Source organism: Loxodonta africana, chromosome 11, assembly GCF_030014295.1.
Source record: "Loxodonta africana isolate mLoxAfr1 chromosome 11, mLoxAfr1.hap2, whole genome shotgun sequence".
NCBI lineage: Eukaryota > Metazoa > Chordata > Mammalia > Proboscidea > Elephantidae > Loxodonta > Loxodonta africana.
The window spans coordinates 100477766-100496026 of record NC_087352.1 but is presented as its reverse complement, the minus strand read 5'-3'; the positions used below and the strand labels follow the sequence as shown (position 1 = coordinate 100496026).

Sequence of the window (18261 nt, the reverse complement as noted above, 5' to 3'; positions counted from 1 at the left end):
AAAGATGCTACAACAGAACTGAACCACGGCCATTCGGCACACATCAGTCTTTTAGTCAGCTCCTCCTGAAGGGAGATTAGGTTTACCTTCCCGCACTACTTGGACTTCCCCAAGCAGCCTTTTAACAGGCAGGCACAGCGTAAGCAGGGCTGTGTGAAGGACATATGCACACCTTTGTCAGAATGCCCCCTCTTTCACATAGTATTACTCTCAGAACCTGGGGATGAATGCCACCCATTCCCTGTGAGTTACCACACCTGAGTGTCTCAGGTTGTTCTGTAACGTTCTCTTTAGAGACTTCAACCTATGTCAAAACTGCACTCTCACTTTCCATGAACAGAGCCTCTGAAAGAGTATCCCCATCATTTTTACATTTCAGCGAGTTACAAAACAGTAAATAAATAACTTGGCTGTTACTTCTCCAAATTCAACTGCTCTGACTTCCCTCATGTTATTTCCTAAGCAGACTGAGATTGCTTTCACTTGTCTTTATGTGCCTCATAGTGTATTTTTCTTTTTTAAAGTTGATTCTACTAGATTACAACCTCTTGTAGCCAGAGACCACATAGCATACATTTTAAATATCTCTGAGAGTTCCTTTCCCCAAGACCACAGGGCACGACTTCAGGACTCCAGGGGGCGCTATCCACAGCACAGCCCATTACTGCCATGTGGCCTGCCCACACAGGGAAGTGAACAGACATATTTAACTCTTACCATCAAATGACTGGACCACAGTCCAAGATCAACCAAGATGTCTGGACTGTTTCCATAATACCTTTTACATTTTTAATTTTAATACAGGCTTGTCTAATGTCAGAACAGTGAACTATTCCATCTTCTAGAAATCTCTATTACCTATTTATTCCTGCCCATCTTTGTCTAAATTTTACCCATTTTTTAAGGTCCAACTCTAACGGCCCTTTCTCAGTGAAGTCTTTTCATTTATCCAATGCTTTTTTTCTTGAACCCCTAGTATATGCCCAGCACTGTGCTCAGTAAAGGGGACATATTGGTAAACAAGTTAGTTACAAGGCACTTGGGTTCATGGAACTCACAGACAATGGAAGAAACATTAAACAATTCATTTCATAAATAATGATGTAAAGACAATTTTGATAAGCACTAAGTTGAAAAGGGACAGAGAGCTATGGGAATGCATGGCCTGGGACCCAGCCCAGTCTGAGGGGTCAGCAAAGGATTCCCCCATTAAGGGATATTAGGCTGAGACCATAAAGGTAGGAAATTAGGTGGGCTGGGGTGGAGAGGAGGGAGTTCCTAATTTCAGGTCCAGGAAATGTCACATGTTTAGGCTCTGAGGTAGGAAGGATCTAGTAAGCTCACGAAACCACAAGAAGGGCCAAGTTAGGAAGGACCTTTATCCCAAGCACACTGGGAAATCCTGGAAGTGTGTTAAAGAGGAGAGAGACGTGCTTCATTGTAAAAGATTCCTCCAGCTATTGCAGAGGAGGGACTGGAAGGAGCCCATAGTGGATGTGGGAGGCCAGTTAGAAAGTACTGCAGTCAATGACACCTTGTATTAGGGGGATATAGCGCTCACTATACATTGTGTTTTTTATACATTGTATTATTGCACTATACATTGTATTTTTTATACATTGTATTATTGCTGTCAGTTGCTGTCAAGTCACTTTCCACTCATCATGACCCTATGTATGACAGAATGAAAGTGTCCGGTCCTGTGCCATCCTCACAATCTTTGCTATGTTTGAGCCCACTGTTGCAGCCACTGTGTCAATCCATCTTTTTCCCTGACCCTATACTTTACCAAGCAGGATGTCCTTCTCCAGGGACTGGTCCCCTCCTGATAACACGTCCAAAGTATGTGAGACGGAGCCTCGCCATCCTTGCTTCCAAGGAAAATTCTGGCTGCACTTCTTCCAAGACAGATTTGTTCATTCTTCTGGCAGTCCATGGTATATTCAATAACCTTCTCCAACACCATAATTCAAAGGCATTCATTCTTCTTCGGTCTTCCTTATTCACTGTCCAGGTTCCACATGCATATGGGGTGACTAAAAATACCATGGCTTGCGTCAGGCACGCCTTAGTCTTCAAAGTGACATCTTTGTTTTTTAAGACTGTAAATAGGTCTTTTGTGCTCGCTATCACTAGCCATTAGAGAAAAACAAATCAAAACTACAATAAGATACCATTTCACCCTGACATTACTGGCACAAATTAAAAAACCCCAGAAAATAACAAAAGTTGGAGAGGCTACAGGGAGATTGGAAATCTTACGCAGTGCTGGTGGGAATGCAAAATGGTACAACTATTTTGGAAAATGATATGGCATTTTCTTAAAAAGCTAGAAATAGAAACACCATATGATCCAGCAATCTCACTGCTAGGAATATATCTTAGAGAAATAAGAGCTGTCACAGGGATAGACATATGCACACCCAGGTTCACTGGGGCATTATTCACAATAGCAAAAAGATGGAAACAATCTAAGTGCCCATCAACAGATGAATTATGGTATATACACACAATGGAATACTATGAAATGATAAAGAACAAAGAAGAATCTGTAAAACATCTCACAACATGGATGAGTGTGGAGCGCATTATGCTGAGTGAAATAAGTCAATTACAAAAGGACAAAGATTGTATGAAACCACGATTATAAAAGCTCATTGTCATGGATTGTGGTATTTCTGTTATGGCAGCACTACATGACTGAATCACTCATGAAACGGTTTACACACAGAAAGAGACAATCTCTGATGGTTCCAAGGGAGAGGAGGGGTGGGGAGAGAAAAGCACTAACTAGATGATAGGTAAGTCGTAGCTCTGATGAGGGGTTAGGCAGTACACAACACTGGGGACACCAGAACAACTTGACCAAGGCAAGATCATGGAAGCTTCATAGATACATCCAAACTTCCTATGGGCCCAAATTACTGGGCTGAGGGCTGGGGACCATGGTCTCAGGGGACACCTAGCTCAACTGGCATAACAATAGTTTATAAAGAAAATGTTCTACATCTTGCTTTGGTGAGTAGTGCCTGGGGTCTTAAAAGCTTATGAGTGCCCATCTAAGATATTCCACTGGTTCCACCACATCTGGAGCAAGGGAGAATGAAGAAAACCAAAGACACAAGGGAAAGATTAGTCCCAAGGACTAATGGACCATAACTACCACAGCCTCCACCAGACTGAGGCCAGTACTAGGTGGTGCCTGGCTACCACCTCCAAATGCTCTGACAGGGATCACAATAGAAGGTCCTAGATGGAGGTGGAGAAAAATGTATAGCAAAATTCAAACTCACAAAAAAATACCAGACTTATTGCAGAAACCCTGAGAGTATGGCCCTGGACACCCTTTTAGCTCAGCTCACTCCTGAGGTTCACCCTTCAGCCAAAGATTAGACAGGCCAATAAAACAAAAGAAGACTAAAGGGCCACATCGGCCTAGGGGCAAGGACTGTAAGGCAGGAGGAGATAGAAAAGCTGGTAATAGGGAACCCGAGGTTGAGAAGGGAGAGTGTTGACACGTCCTGGGGTTGGCAGCCAGTGTCACAAAGCAGCACGTGTATTAATTGTTTAATGAGAAACTAACTTGCTCTGTAAACCTTCATCTAAAGCACAATAATAAAAAAAAAAAAGTAAATACAGAGGTCTTTTGCAGCAGATTTGCCCAGTGCAAGAGATCATTTGATTTCTTGACTGCTGCTTCCGTGGGTGTTGATTGTGAATTCAAGTAAAATGAAATTCTTGATAACTTCAATATTTTCTGTTTATCATGATGTTGCTTATCGGTCCAGGTGGGAGGATTTTTGTTTTCTTCATGCTGCAGTGTAATCCATACTGAAAGCTGTACTCTTTGATCTTCATCAGTAAGTGCTTGAAGTCCCCTGCACTTTCAGCAAGCAAGGTTGTATCATCTGCATATCACAGATTGTTTATGAGACTTCCTCCAATCCTGATGTCGCGATCTTCTTCGTATAGTCCAGTTTCTTGGGTTATTTGCTCAGCCTACAGATTGAATAAGTATGGTGAAAAGATACAACCCTGACACACACCTTTTCTGATTTTAAACCATGCAGTATCCTCTTATTCTGTTCAAACGACTGCCTCTTGGTCTATGTACAGGTTCCTCATGAGCATAATTAAATGTTCTAGAATTTCCATTCTTTGCAATGTTATTCATAATTTGTTATGATCCACACAATCGAATGCCTTTGCATAGTCAATAAAACACACGTAAATATCTTCCTGGTATTCTTTCCTTTCTGCCAAGATCCATCTGACGCCAACAATGATAGCCTTCGTTCCTTGTCCTATTCTGAATCTGGCTGTTCCCTGTCGTTGTATAAGATATACATTGTACAGTAAATGAAAATGACAAGGGCTTTGGTGTTCCAAAGATTTTGATTTGAATGCTGGCTCTACTACTCACGAGCCTTGAGAAACTCAATCTCGTATGGACTTACTGGCATTCCTTTCACTTCCTTCAGAAAAGCCTACATTTACTACATGAAATGGGGCAAAAATGACATTTTTGGGTAACAAACAAACATATAAAGACCTGGCCATACCAAACCACTACTTACTCCTGAAGAATAATAATCTGCTGAATGCCTTTGCCCATACATGTATGTAGCATGTACAAATACATGCATGCATGTATGTATGTACGTGTCTTAGTCATCCAGTGCTGCTATAACAGAAATACCACCAAGTGGGTGGCTTCAACAAAGAGAAGTTTATTCTCTCACAGTTTAGGAGGCTAAGAGCCGGAATAACAAGGTGCCAGCTCCAGGGGAAACTTTTTCTCTCTGTCAGCTCTGGGGGAAGGTCCTCGTCATCAATCTTTCATGGTTGAGAAATTCTCTGCACAGGCACCCAGGGTCCAAAGGACGTGCTATTCTCCTGGCTCTTGTTTCTTGGTGGTATGAGGTTCCCATGTCTCTCTGCTCACTTCTCTCTTTTATATCTCAAAAGAGACTGACTTAACGTACAACCTAATCTTGTAGATTGAGTCCTGCCTCGTTAATGTAACTGCCTCTAATCCCACCTCATTAACATCATAGAGGCAGGATATACAACACATAGGAAAAGCCATATCAGATGACAAAATGGCAGACAATAGCATAATACTGGGACTCATAGCCTAGCCAAGTTGACACACATTTTGGGGGGACACAATTCGATCCATGACAGTACGCATTCATGCACGTATGAGAGGGCCAGGTTAAGGCATGTGAGGGCCCTAAACACTGCTAATCTGTGGTGCCGCTCCTCTGCTTACTCATGCATTCCAACAGGATATGTGAGTTAGATATATACATGTATATGTGTGTGTCTTAGCTATCCAGGATGTAACTTCTTCTTAAATCCAACTATAATATTAGTGATTGAATGCAAAAATGGTGTATGTTATTCTAGTGGAATGAGATGAACTGGATTATGAAATTTTTAGTGGATGCGGGGTACAGATTTTTACTACATAATACATTTTCTACAAAAAGAATATTCCACATATTCTATAAAAAAGAAAATGAGTCAGTGAACTTAGTTATTTCAACAATCACTTAAAATTTTGTTACCTCCCACAACAGAAAATTGACTTTCACCAATTTTACTTCCAATGGCTCCTCTTAGGAAAAAAATCTGATTGCCAAAAAAATCTGAGGTTTTCTCTCTTCCTGACAGATGCCACACAGTTATCTCTTTAATTTATGATGACAAAGAGCAGATAAATGATTGCCTCTCATTGCAATGGTTGATGTCTTAGAGTTCCCTTGCTTTTGTGTGTCATCTGGGACTGGAGTTCCCATTGGTTGTTTACCAAGACGTGCACAAGAGCATACCCTTGTGTATGGCAAAGAATATTGCTGGCACTCCTGGCTGAAGATGCTGGATCAGCAGACATGGATGTACAAGGTGGCTCTCTAAAAATGGATCAGAGACCTGTTATCTATTAATACAATCCATCCTTGCCCAGTAACTGCTCATACTGGATCCAGGTGTACACTGGGTGAATATATCAAGAATTAGTCTTGACAGCCCACTCTCACCTCTTGTTTATTAGAAAGAAATAGTATACTCCCAAGAGACCTGCTGGTTTAAGGCGTTTCAATTACATGGGAAGGGACCTTAGAAGACAGATATCAACGAAGATGTTGAAGTGGTAGGGGCCTCATAGCTTAAACAACATTGTGAGTGGGTGCCTTCGTGACCCTCTGTGAACTTTCTTTCAGGCCCCCCCCCCCATTCTCAGGTACTGGAGCTGGAATCAATTTTGTTTACTGCCCAGCCAATTCCCTTCCACTGCTGGGCTCTCTTTTCCTTGTGTCCTGTCTGCTTGGCATCTATGGGTCTTTGCCTTGAATAACTGGTATCCCTGTTTTGTCGATGCCCTAAGCACATGCTTATCTTGCTTATTGGGTAATCTGTCCCTGGATGTGAGAGGTTTAAAGTTGGTTTCTATGCTCTACTTAAGTCCCTAATGTATGTTATTTATGTCCTCTCCATCAAGTAACATTATGTTTAAAACACCTCTAAGTAGCTTCAAATATTTTAACACTTCTTTTTAAACATAATGAATATTGGTCATAGCTTTGCAATTTTAACTTGTGTGTGATTAGGTATTCTGATAGCTGCAGAAATGGCATATGTAATTGACAATCTTTCACCTCTAACCAATTCCTGCTCTCTGCTAAATATTGATGACATATTAAGGCAAATTGGACTCACAGTGATCTTAGTAACATTTGCCCTCTAAGAAAAGACTCGAAATTAATTTTAATGACAACTAATTTCTGTAAATAATGGCTCTCCTCCTCCTGTGGTTACATTCTCATTCAAGGTTGCTGCTGCATCTGTGCTGCTCCTTGTTTCAAGGTACAGGATACAGAAAAAGCCAAGGCAACCACAAGGAAGAGCTTGGCTTCCTACCCCTTCATGGCCTGTACTCCAATGGTGTCTCGCTTGTTTCTACCCAGGTCTCAGGCCCAGTTACTTAGCTCTGGGAAAGAAGCAAATGAGGAACCCTTGAGTTTAATGGTAAAACTCATTGCCTTCAAGTAGATTTTGACTCATAGTGATCCTAGGACAGATCCATAGGACAGAGTAGAACTGCCCCATAATGTTTCCAAGGAGCAGCTGGTGGATTCGAACTGCTGACCTTTTGGTTTGCAGTTGTAGCTCTAAATGACTGCTTCACCAGGGTTCCATACTAAGCTTTATTCTTGCTGTTGGTTTTACGTGTGCTTAACTTAGCCTTAGGGGTCCTGGTAGCGCAGTGGTTAAAGAGCTTGGCCCACCAGCTGCTCCATGGGAGAAAGACGTGGCAGTCTGCTTCCAAAAAGATTTATAGCCTTGGAAACCCTATTGGGCAGTTCCACCCTGACCTATAGGGTTGCTATGAGTTGGAATTGACTTGACAGCACTGGGTTTAGTGGGAACATAGTCTTGCCTTGTTTCTGACTCTTTTTTACCTAGACACTTTATCGGAGATTATTACCATTTATTCTTTAGAATGCTGGTAGCAATCCATGAGTCTTATTTTTACTGATTTTTCTAGATTTTATCCTTTGCCTTCCTAAACATATTGTGTTGATGTGTTTCTCCCTTACTCTTTTCCAACTAAATTTTAATGCCTAAAGCCCTCCCCACTAGTCCATTCATATCAAATTAAACTCTTGTTTCCTTCCTTCCCACTTCACCTTACCTACTGCCCTGGCCTATTATACCTAAGCCTGATCATGACAGAAGCAGAGTCCTCAAAAAAGTGACACTGTTGGGGTTACTAAATTAGCTGGGAAAAGTACTTTGCTATAAAAAAACAAAATAAAAACCAAAAACCTCTTGGAACAGCGAAACCTTCAACGTTGGCCATCAAGATTAGGCAATTGGCTAAGTGGTCGGGTAGATTAGGTCAAAGTTTTGACTGTCCCATTAGTTACCTCACTATTAACTCGGGAAATTGAGTAGGAGAGCATGAGGGACCCCAATCAAGATTAAAACCAGATCCTGAGGGTGACCTCTCTCTTTCCCTCTCACAGCTGAATTTGTCTAAACCTGCAGTCACGTACTCACTGCCTACTCACCCCACCCACTCCATTCAAAGTAGCTCTTGCTAGTTTCATTAATAATACTCATGTTGCTACATCAGAGCCTTCGATGGACTAGATCTTCCAGCAGGACTCTATGGACACATCCCCAACCTTTTCTCCATAACACAATGCTCCTTTATATAAGTTGTGCCATTTTTTCTCAGTATTTCCTATCATCAGGGCCCCTGCCCTTCTAGGTCTAGTACTGGGCCCTCTACAGGTCTATGCTGTCTCTGCAGAAATCTCATCATGCCAATGGCGTCAATCACCACCTATTTGCCCAGGACTCGCTAATTTATGTTCAGGCCAGGACGCTTCTCATTTGGGTTCCAGATCAGTCTATATAAATTGTCTACTTGACATCTCACTTGAATGTTTCAAAGGCATTTCAATGTATCCCCAAACCAAACTGAGTCTTTCTCTGCTACCTCTAATCTCCTGCCTATCCCCAAGCTCCTCTCCAAATCTAGATGCCTTTCAGTGTTACCCATCTGAGTAAAAGGCCCATCCTTCCATCTGCGTGTCCATCCATTCAACTGTCCATCCATCTGTCCGTCCGTCCATCCATCCGTCCATCCATCCACCCATCCTCCTAATCCTACTCCATGTCAGAAGTATAGCAGTCATCTCTGACTCCTTTGTATTCCTCCATCTACTTTTCCTCCTAGCCACACTTTGACCGTTTCTCATGTGGACCACTGTGAGACTCTGTGGTCCCCTCCAACCCATTTTCTAGTCTACAGATAGATTTAATTTTCCACTTGCAAATTTAATTAACAACCTTCCCTCCACCCTTGCCCCCCAACTTCCAATGATTTAATGAGGCCTCCTTTATTCTTATAATAGAGACTAAAATCCTCAATGTGCCCTAGAAGGCCCTATAGGTCTGGTTTCCACCTACCTTCCTCTTTGCCTAACTCCCCCTTCCACTCCTCTCAGGTCCAGCCCCTCTAGCCTTCCTTCGGTTCCACAACTCAAGGGGTTCTGTCATGGGAAATGGTGTGTTCACATCATACGCCCTCTGCCTGCAGCAGCCCCCTTGCTCCATTCCCTTTATTCAGTTGTCCTCCATTTCATTTCCTCAGGAAAGCCTTGCAGACCTCCTGAATAAGTAACTCCCCATATTATGAGTTCTCACAGGGTCATGTACCTCTTCTTTGTGGCCCTGGTGTAACTATTAACCAATCTCTCTCACCCTCATAGAAAACATAATTTTCATGAGGGTAGGGATGTGTCAGTTTTTGCTCACTATAGTCACCCCAGCGTCTCTACTTCACTCACCTTGCTCCAGTCACACTGGCCTCCTAGCTATGTCTGCAATGCACCAGCGGGCACACTCCCTCCCTCAGGGCCTTAGCCTGCAGCACATGCCTCCCTCACTTGCCTCAATTCTGGGCTTGAATTTCAGCTCCTCAAAGGGGCCTTCCTTGACCACAATTTAATTAACTGCACCCCGGCATTTCCCTTCCCCGCATCATTCTCTGTTACCTGGATCACTTTCTAATATATGGATTATACAGTTTGCTTAGTGATGGCTTTTTGTATCCCCCACGAGAATGTTAAGCACTATAACCTGTTGTTGTTGAGTAGATTCTGACTCATGGCGACCGCATGTGTGCAGAACAGAACTGCTCCATGCGGTTTCAAGGCTGTGAGCTTTCAGAAGCTGATCTCCAGGCCTGTTTTCCGAAGCATCTCTGGGTGGGTTCAAATCGCCAGCCTTTTCTTTTTCAGCTCTGCACTTATCCATTTGCGCCACCCAGGGACTCCTGTTAAGTACTATTCCAGCAGATAATTTTGACTGTTTTGTTCGCTGCTCATTATGGGTTGAATTGTGTCCCCACAAAAGATATGTTCAAGTTCTAACCACTGGAACCTGTGATTGTGGCCTTATTTGGAAGTAGGATCTTTGCAGAGGTCACACTGGAGTAGGGTGGGCCCTAATCCAACAGGACTGGTGCCCTTACAGAAAAGACCCAGAACCGCAGAGACACATAGGAAAAGTGGCTGTGAGATCACAGAAGCAGAGACTAGAGTCACACTGCTACAAGCCAAGGAAGGCCTGGGGCTTCCAGAAGTTGCAGTGACAAGGAAAGCTCTTACTCTAGGGCCTTCAGAGGCAGACAGCCCTGCTGACATCCTGAACTAGGACTTCCGGCCTCCAGGACAGTGGAAGAATCACTTTCTGTTGTTTTAAGCCACTTGATTCATGGTACTTTGTTATGGCAGCCCTGGAAACTAGCACACTGCTCTATCCCTGACACCTGGAAAAGGCCTGGACATATGATAGGCACTCAGCAACTATTCACTGAATTACTTCAATTTGGGATGGTGCCTGACAGGTGGGAGGCCTGCTGAATGAATGGCAGACAAGAGGGGGCAGAGAGCATGGGCAGTGCCTGGCAGATCCCACCTCTGTATTTCTAGTTGCCAGGCCACTGGAAGAGAGGAGCCAGCTGCAGGAGGCCACAGCAGGGAGATTCAGTGAGTGCCTTAAGCTTAGCACTAATTATGATTAGAAACCGTTTAGAGTATTACCCAAAACCAAGCCCACTCCCATCGAGTCGATTCTGACTCATAGCAACTCTGTAAGACAGAGTAGAACTGGCTCACAGGGTTTCCATGGAGCAGCTGGTGGATCTGAACTGCCAACCTTTTGGTCAGCAGCCAAGCTCTTACCACCAGGCCACCAGGGCTCCTTAGAGTATTAGGAGGGCTATATTTAAATGATGGGAGCCCTTGTGGGGCAACAGTTACGCTCTTGGCTTCTAACCAAAACATTGGCCGTTCAAACCCACCAGCAGGTCCTCAGGACATAAAGAGTGTAACCCAGAAAACCCTACGTGGCAGTTTTACTCTGTTACATGGGGTCACTATGAATCAGAATTGACTCAATGGCACCCAATGACAACAATGTTTGTGGGTGTGGTGGTGGTAATGGTGGAGGGGTTGGTTTATGCTTATATCGGAAAAGGGTTAGCTCAGCAAATTTATAGCATAAAAAAGGGAAAAGTTCAACTTACTTAAGAGCAAAAGCCAATAAATAGTTTTTAAGCCGCATTAAAACAATTTTATATGCAAACACTGTGATCATTACAAGCCCAACTTATGTTCTCAGAAAAGCACTAACAAGAATCTCTAAGATACACTGGCTGGAGCCCTAGGCTCCTCACTCTAGGTAGTGTATTTCAAGTCAAGTGTGTCAAGGCTTCGGACGTCTGACCAGAATCCCCGGGAAATGAAACTGACCGGTCTAAAATTACATAATTTTAGGGGTGAGGGGTGAGAGACGGTAATGCTACTCTCTATAGGTATACAGAAACAAGGCCTGGCTATCTACTTCTGAAAAATAAGCCACTGAAAATCACACAGAGCACAGCTCTTCTCTAACACACATGGGGTTGCCATGAGTCAGAGTCCAGTTCACAGCAAGAGGTTTTTAATATGGGTATATACATAAGCATGACTTGGCTAGGTCTTTTATTCTTTTTTATTCCTCAAATGCTTCCACACTCTAACAATACCTAAGTGTTATTTTCACTACCGTAAAGACATACAGCTAACCCTAAATGAAGCAGTTCCCAAACGGCCACCCTCAGAGTAGGCCCAAGTACTGCAGTGGCTTCATCAGGACCCCGGGGGAGCTCCACCTGGGTGGACGACTCCCTGGGAACCATCTGTGGGCATAAGGTCTAACACAGACTGGGCAGGAGCTGGCACTGAGGGCGGTTCTGGTATTTAAGCAACAGTAGTGGTACTTCTTCACCTATATATGGTGTCACACTCATCCTATTTAGCGGGGGTGTTGTTGTTGTTGTTAGGTGCCATTGAGTTGGTTCTGACTCACAGTGATCCTATGAACAGCAGAACGGAATACTGCCCAGTCCTGCACCATCCTCACAATTGTTTCTATGCTTGAGCCCACTGTTGATGCCACTGTGTCAATCCATCTCATTGATGGTTTTCCTCTCTTTTGCTGACACTCTGCTTTACCAAACATGATGTCCGTCTTAGTTACCTAGTGCTCCTATAACAGAAATACCACAAACGGATGACTTTAACAAAGAGAAATTTATTCTCTCACAGTCTAGGAGGCTAGAAGTCTGAATTCAGGATGCCAGCTCCAGGAGAAGGCTTTCTTCTTCTGTTGGCTCAGGGGGAGGGTCCTTGTCATCAATCTTCCCCTGTACTAGGAGTTCCTCTGTGCAGGAACCCTGGGTCCAAAGGACACACTATTCTCCTGGCTCTTGTTTCTTGGTAGTATGAGGTCCTCTTGTCTCTCTGCTTGCTTATCTCTTTTATATCTCAAAAGAGACTGACTTAAGAGACAACCTAATCTCGTATATTGAGTCCTGCCTCATTAACATAATGGCCTCTAACTCTTCCTCATTAACTTCATAGAGGCAGAATTTATAACACATGGGAAAATCACATCAGATAACAAAATGATGCACAGTCACACAATACTGGGAATCATGGCCTAGCTAAGTTGACAGGTATTTTTTGGAGACACGATTCAATCTATGACAATGTCCTCCAGGGACTGTTCCCTCCTGATAACACGTCCAAAGTATGCGAGATGAAGTCTCACCATCTGCACTCTCAGGAGCATTCTGGCTGTATTTCTTCCAAGACAGACTTGTTCATTCTCCTGGCCGAAAACCCACTACTGTTGAGTCGATTTCGACTCACAGCAACCCTGTAAGACAGAGTAGAACTGCCCGGTAGAGTTTCTAAGGAGCGGCTGGTAGTTTTGAACTGCTGACCTTTTGGTTGGCAGCCAAACGCTTAACCACTGTGCCACCAGGGCCCCATGGTATATTCAATATTCTTCACCAACACCATAATTCAAAGGCATTAATTCTTCTTCAGTCTTCCTTATTCATGTCTAGCTTTCGCATGCATATGAGGTGACTATAAAATACCATGGCTTGGGTCAGGTGCACTTCAGTTCTCAAAGTGACATCTTTGCTTTTAAAGAGGTCTCCTGCAGCTGATTTGCCCAGTGCAATATGTTGTTTGATTTCTTGGCCACTGCTTCCATGAGGGAAACCCTGGCTGCATAGTGGTTAAGAGCTACAGTGGCTAACCAAAAGGTCAGCAGTCCGAATCCACCAAGCACTCCTTGGAAACCCTATAGGGCAGTTCTACTCTGTCCTTACAGAGTTGTTATGAGTCAGAATTCACTCAACGTCAACGGGTTGGGTTTGGTTTTTTGGCTTCCATGAGCATTGATTGTGGATCCAAGTAAAATGAAATCCTTGGCAGCTTCAATATTTTCTATCATGATGTTGTTCATTGATCTAGTTGTGTGGATTTTTGGTTGCTTAATATTGAGGTGTAATCCATACTGAAGGCTGTAGTCTTTGATCTTCATCAGTAAGTGCTTCAAGTCCTTTTCACTTTCAGCAAGCAAGGTTGTGTCATCTGCATAACACAGGTTGTTAGTGAGTCTTCCTCCAATCCTGATGCCCCATTCTTTATATAGTCCAGCTTCTGGGAATATTTGCTCAGCATACAGATTGAGTTAGTATGGTGAATGGATAGCTGGAGTGGATGATTAGGAGACTGGATAGAGTAGCCAGGCAGAGAAGTCTCTTTTTGACATCGTCCCCAGAAAGGTAAAAAAACAGTACAACCTGATAAAGGTACACTGAATGAATACCATGAGGGCATGGGATGGAGGGGAGTGGAGGGCTAGAAAATGCAGTTCTAGAGACCAGGGCTACAGGTGACAGTCGGCAAGCTGCCCAGAAGCAGAACTCAGAGCCACAGTCTGTTCAGACCTGGTCACTGATCATAACCTTGCTAACAGCCGGGGAGCCACATGGGGCCTGTAAATTACTCACCAGCTAATTCTTTGGAATCTGAGACTTCTAAACGCTGATTTTTTTTTCCTTCATTTTAAATGACCTATTGAGTTGGCTAAGCTGAAGAAGTGTAACACAGGAGTAATATAGATGGAAATGAGTATTTTTAATTTTTTTTAAGGTAAGAACAACCAGTGTTGTTTATATGTGGCATGCCAGTTCACTTCTACAACAGGTGGTGTTCTCAGGACAGTGTGACACTGAGAGGGTCCATGACTTACCCGAGGTCTCAGCCAGTACGTAGTGGGGCAACGACTTCAACCCGTGTCTCCAAATGTTAAGTTGCCGCATTTTTCCTGAAAGGTCTTTCCTGGTTGGTCTACCCCCCACTCATTTACCCCTCCCCTATAAGTCTACAATGTGTCCCTCCCGTACCGTTTTCACCTGTTTGTGTGCCTGAAATCTATTCTTTCACGGATGCCTTAGTCTGACCTAGCCAATGGATTGTATATGGGGTAGGAGGTAGATACAAACCTTCTCTATCCCTTCACAGTGTGCTGGATAAGCAGACTACATTCAGTACATACACACTGGCTGATGAAATAATAGGTCCTAATTGCAGGGTCTTGAGGGCTGAAGGCGTCTTTGGTGGTGGCAGAAATGCACCCTGGGTGGTAGAAACGAAAAGTTCTCCTTGTGGGAACTGTTCTCTACTAAACTGAGAATAAGCCAACTATAGCCTATGGGCCAAATCCAGCCCATTGCCCGCTAGGGAAAAGAGAGTTTTATTGGAACAAAGTCACATCCACTCCTGGGTGGCTTAAATGGTCAGCTACTTTGAATCCACCTTGGAAGACAGGCCTGAAGATCTGCTTCCAAAAGGTGGTCACAGCCTTGAAAACCCCTATGAAGCAGTTCTACTCTGCACACATGGGGTCGCCATGAGTTGGAATCGACTGACGGTAACTAGCAACAACAACATGTCTGGTTCTGCACTACAATGGCAGAGCTGATACGGTGAACTGACACTGATTGGCCTGGGAAGCCTAACATATTTCCTATGTGGCCCTTTACAGAAAAAGTCTGCCAGCACTGCTCTTGACTGTAATTGCGGGAGCAGTGCCATCTTACATTCAGTCACCTTACTATAAAAGTGCCTGGCACAGTGTCTGGCGAGTAGCGTTGTTGTTACTGTTAGGTGTCATGGAGTAGATTCCGACTCATGGCAACCCATGTGTGCAGAGGAGAGCTGCTCCATAAGGTTTTCAAGGCTATGACCTTTCAGAAGCAGATCTCCAGGCCTGTCTTCTGAGGTGCCTCTGGGTGGATTTGAACTGCCAGTCTTGTGGTTAGTAGTCAATTGCTTAACCATTTTTGTCACTCATGGACTCTGGGCAAGTAGCAGGTGATCAATAAATACTTGTTGAACGAAGGGATGGATTAGTGAATGTATTTAAGCCCACACTGTCTGTCCACTTGTGAGGACAAATAAGTGGAGGAGTGGCATTTGGTATCTCTGTGGAAAAGGGCTGTATACCAACACCCTTTGGGTTGGATGGAGAGCAGGTGGCACTGCCTTTGGAGGCTAAATAAAACTTAGTGTAAAAGAAAGCATCCACTTACAAGGCCAGGATAAGCCTCAAACTTCCCATGGAAAGGGAACAAGCAGTCTAGGCCAGCCTCATGCTTGTCTGTGGGCTATGCCTCTACCTGAGTCTAGAAAAACAGATTTTCTAAATAATTAAAGCCGACAATCATTTTTATACCACAAAAGGGCAGCTGCCTACTTATGTGATCACAGGGAGGTTGCTTCATCACCCTTCACCTCAGCCTGAAAATGAGGACAGCATTTATAACATAAAAATAGTTTATGTTTGTATTGGTTTTGTGGTTTGGAAAGGCCTTCACAAGAATACATTATAAATTTTGACAGCATTATGGTTGGGAAATAGGCTAGGCCGCATGTATTTTTTTGTTCTGCTTCCCAGCATGCTGGCCCCTACCCTGCCGTCGCCTCCTCTCCGCCATAGGACTCAGGCTACTGTCCTTTCCCCACATCGATCCCATTATTAAAATGGCTGCCAACTTCCTAGTTCCCTCAGTGCCCATTCTGTGCCGGTGAAAATCAGTTATCAATTAAATAAATAAATTAGACCCCACCCTCACTCTCCTTTTAGGCAACATACATGCAGCTATCAAGAAAGAACTCCTGGGGAAGGCTTTAATGGTGGCAGTTCCAGGATGCCTCTACAGAGGGCCTGAGGGTCAGTTTGGGGCTACATGGCTTGCCTTGAAGCTAGGAACTACAAGCATACAGTTTTACTTAATTTGCATATTTATTTGGGGTGGGCTGAGAAGACGAAATAGCAGTTAAGTGCTATGACTGCTAACCAAAAGGCTGGAAGTTGGAATCCACCAGGTGCCCTGTGGAAACTCTGTGGGGTAGTTCTACTCTGTACTACAGGGTCTCTATGAGTCAGAATCGACTGTACGCCAGTGGGTTTGGTTTTTTTTTTCTTGGTGCAGGCAATGAAGTAGGGGAGGGAGGTGGCTATTGGCTCCTTACATTGCCCCTTGTCACTGACACTGGCTTGTTAATGGCAGCTGGTGGGGAACAACTCTCCATCCAGCCATTAGGCTTTTTGTTGTTGTTAGGTGCCATCGAGTCAGTTCCGACCCATAGTCACCCTATGTACAACAGAACATGTTCCACTGCTATTCCTAAGGCATTCCCTGGCCATTTTTTTGAGAAGTAGACTGCCAGGTCCTTCTTCCTAGTCTGTCTTAATCTGGAAGCTCAGCTGAAACCTGTCTGCCATGGGTGGCCCTGCTGGTATTTGAAATTCCAGTGGCATAGCTTCCAGCATCACAGCTACACACAAGTCACCATGGTATGACAAACTGACAGATGAGTGGTGGAGCCATCAGGCAGTGGTTATAAAAGCTACACCTGGGTTTGAATCCTGTCCTTTTACCTTCTTTGTGCTCATTTTTCTCATTGGTTAAATAGGTATAGTAAGATTACCTATTTCATGGTGGTGCTAGGATGAATACATGAGTTAATACATGTAAAGTGCTTAGAGTGTTAAGTGCTTAGAATGGTGTCTAGCACACAGTGAGTACTCAGTAAATGTTTGCTTTTACTATCATTTTCATTAATCATTCAGCAATATTTGTCAAGTGCCTGCCAAGGACAGGTATTAAACTATGCCAGGAAGGAGTGGACTCAAAGGACAAGGGTCAGCTAGATCTCTCTGTACTCCTAAAATCACACCCATTGGCAGCCACCTTCTGGATGCTCAGTAGAAGGCCAGCCCGGATATTAGAATGGCTGAGGACAATGGTTCACCAACATCCTTGTCAATTTTGTGTGTGAAGGGAGGCCCAGAGACTACTGTGAATTCTCATTTTAATCTATGTGAATCCCCTGAGAGTTTGTTGCAGACCTCAAAGAACTCCTGAAAGGAAAAATCTGGGTTCTTACAACAGTTGAAAGCTTCTGTGGGCTCCCAGAGAATTTGAAGGAATTTGGAAGGGCCTACATAGGCCAACTGATTCTTCCCATGACTACTCTATGGGCAGAAATGATGTTTTCCTTTCCTGAGCCTCTACAAGACTAAGTGCCATATTTTACCCAGATAACGCACAACTTCTCTGTTTGTTTGCCAACTGTGCCTTACTCTCTTGAGATATTTTCATGTTGCTGTAAAAAAATTAGCATAGTGCACTCAGAAAAATACCTCAGGGGGCTGTGGTTGGCAAACAAACATAGAAGGCACATGTTATTTGCATAAAAATATGGTATGTGTCTCCAGCACAGCACTGTGCCATCACATAGAACTACAGTGGAAACTGGCATCTGTCACCTGCAAGACCAGTGGACTGGCTTTACTACTGGCCAAAGAGACAACAGGGCATGCTTGGCCTGGCCGGGATGTTTCCTATTATATGAAAAGGCCTCCCACCCCTCCGCCTTTTTTTTTTTTTTTTTTATAAAACACTCCATAGAACTGTGCTGTCCAATATGGTAGCCACCAGGCTCATGTAGTGTTTAACTCTAAAATAATTAAAATTAAATAACATTAAAAACTTAATTCTTTAGTCCCATTAGCCACATTTCAAGTGCTCAGCAGCCTCACGTGGTGGGTGGCTCCTGTACTAGATAGCACAGATGTCAGCATTGCTGGAATCACAGAAAATTCAAATGGGCAGCGCTGCTGCAGACTCCGTACTGCTGTAACAGGAAATGTTAACTCAGGCAAGTCAAATTTAACTGCCCTTTGGCAATCAATAATACATTGCTCCCTGGGAATATCTAAACTTTTCAAGTTTGTTGTCTTGTAAGTAATAAGGCATGATGAGCTAGA

At 43.7% G+C, this 18261-nt stretch overlaps 1 protein-coding gene across 3 annotated transcripts in view; it reads right to left on the bottom strand.

Moving 5' to 3' along the window:
- The window catches only part of PTPRM (protein tyrosine phosphatase receptor type M), a 943724-nt gene that overhangs the window by 111141 nt on the left and 814322 nt on the right, over positions 1–18261 (bottom strand). The gene's annotated exons all lie outside the window — the stretch shown is intronic.